We start from the raw sequence: 7,956 nt of genomic DNA on the forward strand, positions 1-7,956 counted from the left end.
TTGGTTTTGTAGTGGCTTCTTCCAACAATTCAAGGCGTTGTTCAAGGCGAAACCAAAATGGCTCTGTGTTTTGGAATGAGATCCAAGCGGTGAGACCGGCCTTTACAGTTGGGGCTCAGTTTAACGTTAACAATGGCATGGCCACAAGGTTCTGGCTCGACTGCTGATGGGGCCAGACTCCGCTGTGGCAATCTCACCCGGCGCTATATCAACTCGCCACGGACACCAATATTATGGTGGGCGGCGCCCTGAGGGTCCATCCCCGGCGATATTGTTCATATGCACGCTCGACCCAGCTGAGGCAGCTAGCTGGGCCGAGCTGGTGGATGCCCTCGAAGGGCAAAATCTCAGCCAGGGGGTTGATGTGGTTTCGTGGAGGCTTGCCGCCTCCCAAAAGTTTTCAGTTAAATCCCTTTATGACAAGTTGACCGAGGCGACACGCTAGACATGGCTAAGGGCTATGGAGGCCGGTCCCCCCTCAAGATCAAAAATTTTATGTGGCAAATGTGTTGGGGAACGCAGTAATTTCAAAATTTTCCTACGCACACGCAAGATCTATCTAGGTGATGCATAGCAACGAGAGGTGAGAGTGTTGTCCACGTACCCTCGTAGACCGTGAGCGGAAACGTTATGACAACGCGGTTGATGTAGTCGTATGTCTTCACGATCCGACCGATCCTAGCACCGAAGGTACGGAACCTCCGCGATCTGCACACGTTCAGCTCGGTGACGTCCCACGAACTACAGATCCAGCTGAGTGTCAAGGGAGAGCTTCGTCAGCACGATGGCGTGATGACGGTGATGATGAAGTTACCGACGCAGGGCTTCGCCTAAGCACTACAACGATATGACCGAGGTGGAAATCTATGGAGGGGGTGATGTCTACTACACAACCTTCTTCTTGTAGACGTTGTTGGGCCTCCAAGTGCAGAGGTTTGTAGGACAGTAGCAAATTTCCCTTAAGTGGATGACCCAAGGTTTATCAATCCGTGGGAGGCATAGGATGAATATGGTCTCTCTCAAACAACCCTGCAACCAAATAACAATGAGTCACTTGTGTCCCAACACACCCAATACAATGGCAAATTGTATAGGTGCACTAGTTCGGTGAAGAGATGGTGATACAAGTGCAATATGGATGGTATATATGGGTTTTTGTAATCTGAAAATATAAAAACAGCAAGGTAACTAATGATAAAAGTGAGCGTAAACGGTATTGCATAGCTAGGAAACAAGGCCTAGGGTTCATACTTTTACTAGTGCAAGTTCTCTCAACAATAATAACAGAATTGGATCATATAACAATCCCTCAACATGCAACAAAGAGTCACTCCAAAGTCACTAATAGCGGAGAACAAACGAAGAGATTATTGTAGGGTACGAAACCACCTCAAAGTTATCCTTTCTAATCCATCTATTCAAGAGTCCGTAGTAAAATAACACGAAGCTATTATTTCCGTTCGATCTATCCTAGAGTTCGTACTAGAATAACACCTTAAGACACAAATGAACCAAAACCCTAATGTCACCTAGATACTCTAATGTCACCTCAAGTATCTGTGGGTATGATTATACGATATGCATCACACAATCTCATATTCATCTATTCAACCAACACAAAGAACTTCAAAGAGTGCCCCAAAGTTTCTACCGGAGAGTCAAGACGACAACGTGTGCCAACCCCTATGCATAAGTTCATGAGGTCACGGAACTCGCAAGTTGATCACCAAAACATACATCAAGTGGATCACGTGAATATCCCATTGTCACCATAGAAAGCACATGCAAGACATACATCAAGTGTTCTCAAATCCTTAAAGACTCAATCCAATAAGATAACTTCAAAGGGAAAACTCAATCCATTACAAGAGAGTAGAGGGGGAGAAACATCATAATATCCAACTATAATAGCAAAGCTCGCGATACATCAAGATCGTGCCGAATCCAGAACACGAGAGAGAGAGAGAGAGAGAGAGAGAGATCAAACACATAGCTACTCGTACATACCTTCAGCCCCGAGGGTGAACTACTCCCTCCTCGTCATGGAGAGCGTCGGGATGATGAAGATGGCCATCGGTGATGGATCCCCCCTCCGGCAGGATGCCGGAACGGGTTCCCGGTTGGTTTTTGGTGGCTACAGAGGCTTGCGCCGGCGGAACTCCCAATCTAGGTTATTTTCTAGAGGTTTTAGTATTTATAGGAATTTTTTGTGTCGGGAACAAGGCAGGGGGATCCCCGAGTCATCCACGAGATAGGGCAGCATGCCCGGGGGGCTAGGGCGCGCCCCCACCCTCGTGGACGGCCCGGGACTCTTCTGGCCCAACTCTTTTACTCCGGGGCTTCTTTTGGTCCATAAAAAATCATCAAAAATTGGCACGTCAATTGGACTCCGTATGGTATTCCTTTTCTGTAAAACTCAAAAACAAGGAAAAACAGAAACTGGCACTAGGCTCTAGGTTAATAGGTTAGTCCCAAAAATCATATAAAATACCATATAAATGCGTATAAAACATCCTAGATGGATAATATAATAGCATGGAACAATAAAAAATTATAGATACGTTGGAGACGTATCAAGCATCCCCAAGCTTAATTCATGCTCATCCTCGAGTAGGTAAATGATAAAAACAGAATTTTTGATGTGGAATGCTACCTAACATATTCATCAATGTAATCTTCTCTATTGTGGCAAGAATATTCAGATCCATACGATTCAAGACAAAAGTTTAATATTGACATAAAAACAATAATACTTCAAGCATACTAACCAAGCAATTATGTCTTCTCAAAATAACATAGCCAGAGAAAGCTCATCCCTACAAAATCATATAGTTTGTCCATGCTTCATTTTCGTCACATAAAATGCTCCCATCATGCACAACCCCGATGACAAGCCAAGCAATTGTTTCATACTTAGCCTTTTCAAACTCTTTCAACTTTCACGCAATATATGAGCGCAAGCCATGGACATAGCACTATGGGTGGAATAGAATATGATGATGGAGGTTGTGTGAGAAGAAAAAAAAGGAGAAAGTCTCACATTGACGCGGCTAATCAACGGGCTATGGAGATGCCCATCAATTGATATCAATGCAAGGAGTAGGGATTGCCATGCAACGGATGCACTAGGGCTATAAAAATATGAAAGCTCAATAAAAGAAACTAAGTGGGTGTGCATCCAACTTGCTTGCTGACGAAGACCTAGGGCATTTTGAGGAAGCCCATCATTGGAATATACAAGCCAAGTTCTATAATGAAAAATTACCACTGGTATATGAAAGTGACAAAATAAGAGACTCTCTATCATGAAGATCATGGTGCTACTTTGAAGCACAAGTGTGGAAAAAGGATAGTAACATTGCCCCTTCTCTCTTTTTCTCCCATTTCTTTTATTTGGGCCTTTTTCTCTTTTTTGGCCTCTTTTTTTTATTTGGGCTTCTTTGGCCTCTTTTATATTTATTTTTTATTTTTCGTCCGGAATCTCATCCCGACTTGTGGGGGAATCATAGTCTCCATCATCCTTTCCTCACATGGTACAATGCTTTAATGATGAAAATCATCACACTTTTATTTACTTACAACTCAAGAATTACAACTCGATACTTAGAACAAAATATGACTCTATGTGAATGCCTCCGGTGATGTACTGGGATGTGCAATGAACCAAGAGTGACATGTATGAAAGAATTATGAAGGTGGCTTTGCCACAAATACGATGTAAACTTCATGATCATGCAAAGCAATATGACAATGATGGAGCGTGTCATAATAAACGGAATGGTGGAAAGTTTCATGGCAATATATCTCAGAATGGCTATGGAAATGCCATAATAGGTAGGTATGGTGGCTGTTTTGAGGAAGATATAAGGAGGCTTATGTGTGATAGAGCGTATCATATCACGGGGTTTGGATGCACCAGCGAAGTTTGCACCAACTCTCGAGGTGAGAAAGGGCAATACACGGTATCGAAGAGGCTAGCAATGATGGAAGGGTGAGAGTGCGTATAATCCATGGACTCAACATTAGTCATAAATAACACACATACTTATTGCAAAAATCTACAAGTCATCAAAACCAAGCACTACGCGCATGCTCCTAGGGGGATAGATTGGTAAGAAAAGACCATTGCTCGTCCCCGACCGCCACTCATAAGGAAGGCAATCAAAGAACATCCCATGCTTCAAATTTGTCACACAACAGTTACCATACGTGCATGCTATGGGACTTGCAGACCTCAACACAAGTATTTCTCAATTTCACAATTACTCAACTAGCACGACTCTAATATTATCATCTTTATATCTCAAAACATTATCAAGTATCCAACTTCTCATAGTATTTAATGCACTCTATATGAAAGTTTTTATTATACCCATCTTGGATGCCTATCATATTAGGACTAAATTTATAGCCAAAGCAAATTACCATGCTGTTCTAAAAGACTCTCAAAATAATATAAGTGAAGCATGAGATATCAATAATTTCTATAAAATAAAACCACCACCATGCTCTAAAAGATATAAGTGAAGCACTATAGCAAACGACGAACTACTCCGAAAGATATACGTGAATATCAATGAGTAGTTGAATAATTATGTAACTATGTGAAGACTCTCTAACATTTAATAATTCAGATCTTGGGATATTATTCAAACAGCAAGCAAAACAAAAGAAAATAAAATGACGCTCCAAGCAAAACACATATCATGTGGTGAATAAAAATATAGCTCCAAGTAAAGTTACCGATGAACGAAGACGAAGGGATGCCATCCGGGGCATCCCCAAGCTTAGGCTCTTGGTTGTCCTTGAATATTACCTTGGGGTGCCTTTAGAATACCCAAGCTTAGGCTCCTGCCACTCCTTATTCCATAGTCCATCGAATCTTTACCCAAAACTTGAAAACTTCATAACACAAAACTCAATAGAAAACTCGTAAGCTCCGTTACTATAAGAAAGCAAATCATCACTTAGGTACTGTCAAGACAAGATTCACAATTTTTCTCACATGAAGCCTACTGTACCATACCATTTCTACAATTTATATTAAGCAATATAAGCCATAGAAACTAGAAAACAAGCAAACTATGCATCGAAAACAGAATCTGTCAAAAACAGAACAGTCTGTAGTAATCTGTAACTCTCGAATACTTCTGTAACTCCAAAAATTCTGAAAAATTAGGACGACCTAATTAATTTGTATATTGATCTACTGCAGTTGGAATTGGTATTTTATCACTCTCTGGTAAAAAAATGAAAATTATTCTCGTGAGCGCATACTTTCTGTTTTTTTCAGCAAGATCAAACAACAATCACCCAAGAAGATCCTAAAGGCTTTACTTGGAACAAACACTAATTAAACATAAAAAACACAATCATAACAGAGGCTAGATGAATTATTTATTACTAAACGGGGACAAAAAGTAAAGAACAAAAATAAAATTGGGTTCCCTCCCAACACGCTCTATCGTTTAACGCCCCTAGCTAGGCATGATGATTTCAATGATGCTCACATAAAAGATAAGAATTGAAACATAAAGAGAGCATTATGAAGAATATGACTAGCACATTTAAGTCTGACCCACTTCCTATGCATAGGAGTTTTGTGAGCAATCAATTTATGGGAACAAGAATCAACTAGCATAGGAAAGCAAAACAAGCATAACTTCAATATTTTAAGCACATAGAGAGGAAACTTGGTATTCTTCTTCTCTATGTGCATAATAATTTTCAATGGCATCATGAATGAATTCAACAATATAGCTATCACATAAAGCATTATTTTCATGATGCATAAGCATAGAAATTTTATTACTCTTCACATAAGCAAATTTATTGTCATGGATAAGAGTGGGAGCAAACTCAACAACATAACTATCATGTGAGGCATAATCCAATTGAAAATTAAAATCAAGATGACAAGTTTCATGGTTATCATTATTCTTTATAGCATACATGTCATCACAATAATCATCATAGATAGCAACTTTATTCACATAATCAATTGGAACCTCTTCCGAAATAGTGGATTCATCACTAAATAAAGTCATGACCTCTCCAAATCCACTTTCACAATTATCACAATATGATTCAACACCCTCCAAAATAGTGGGATCATTACTTCCTAAAGTTGACACTCTTCCAAACCCACTTTCATCAATATAATCATCGTAAATAGGAGGCATGCTATCATCAAAATAAATTTGCTCATCAAAACTTGGGGGACAAAAAATATCATCTTCATCAAACATAGCATCCCCAAGCTTGTGGCTTTGCATATCATTAGCATCATGGTATTCAAAGAATTCATACTAACAACATTGCAATCATGCTCATCATCCAAATATTTAATGCCAAACATTTTAATGCATTCTTATTCTAACACTTTGGCACAATTATCGGAATCCTTATTTTCATGAAAGACATTAAAAAGATGAAGCATATGAGGCACCCTCAATTCCATTTTTTGTAGTTTTATTTTATAAACTAAACTAGTGATAAAACAAGAAACTAAAAGATTCAATTGCAAGATCTAAAGATACACCTTCAGCGCTAACCTCCCCGGCAACGGCGCCAGAAAAGAGCTTGATGTCTACTACACAACCTTCTTCTTGTAGACGTTGTTGGGCCTCCAAGTGCAGAGGTTTGTAGGACAGTAGTAAATTTCCCTCAAGTGGATGACCTCAGGTTTATCAATCCATAGGAGGCGTAGGATGAATATGGTCTCTCTCAAGCAACCCTGCAACCAAATAACAAAGAGTCTCTTGTGTCCCCAACACACCCAATACAATGGTAAATTGTATAGGTGCACTAGTTCGGCGAACAGATGGTGATACAAGTGCAATATGGATGGTAGATATAGGTTTTTGTAATCTGAAAATATAAAAACAGCAAGGTAACTAATGATAAAAGTGAGTGTAAACGGTGTTGCAAAGCAAGAAAACAAGGCCTAAGGTTCATACTTTCACTAGTGCAAGTTCTCTCAACAATAATAACATAATTGGATAATATAACAATCCCTCAACATGCAACAAAGAGTCACTCCAAAGTCACTAATAGCGGATAACAAACGAAGAGATTATTGTAGGGTACAAAACCACCTCAAAGTTATCCTTTCTGATCAATCTATTCAGGAGTCCGTAGTAAAATAACACGAAGCTATTATTTCCATTCGATCTATCCTAGAGTTTGTAGTATAATAACACCTTAAGACAAAAATCAACCAAAATCCTAATGTCACCTAGATACTCCGATGTCACCTCAAGTATCCGTGGGTATGATTATACGATATGCATCACACAATCTCAGATTCATCTATTCAACCAACACAAAGAACTTCAAAGAGTGCCCCAAAGTTTCTACCGGAGAGTCAAGACGAAAACATGTGCCAACCCCTATGCATAAGTTCACGAGGTCACGGAACTCGCAAGTTGATCACCAAAACATACATCATGTGGATCACGTGAATATCCCATTGTCACCACAGATAAGCACATGCAAGACATACATCAAGTGTTCTCAAATCCTTAAAGACTCAAGCCGATAAGATAACTTCAAAGGGAAAACTCAATCCATTACAAGAGAGTAGAGGGGGAGAAACATCATAAGATCCAACTATAATAGCAAAGCTCGCGATACATCAAGATCGTGCCGAATCCAGAACACGAGGAGAGAGAGAGAGGTCAAACACATAGCTACTGGTACATACCCTCAGCCCCGAGGGTGAACTACTCCCTCCTCGTCATGGAGAGCGTTGGGATGATGAATATGGCCACCGGTGATGGATCCCCCCTCCGGCAGGGTGCCGGAACGGGGTCCCGATTGGTTTTTAGTGGCTACAGAGGCTTGCGGCGGCAGAACTCCCGATCTAGGTTATTTTCTGGAGGTTTCAGTATTTATAGGAATTTTTGGTGTTGGGAACAATTCTGGGGGGTCCCCGAGTCATCCACGAGATAGGGC

Source organism: Triticum aestivum, chromosome 2A (assembly GCF_018294505.1).
Source record: "Triticum aestivum cultivar Chinese Spring chromosome 2A, IWGSC CS RefSeq v2.1, whole genome shotgun sequence".
Taxonomy (NCBI): domain Eukaryota; kingdom Viridiplantae; phylum Streptophyta; class Magnoliopsida; order Poales; family Poaceae; genus Triticum; species Triticum aestivum.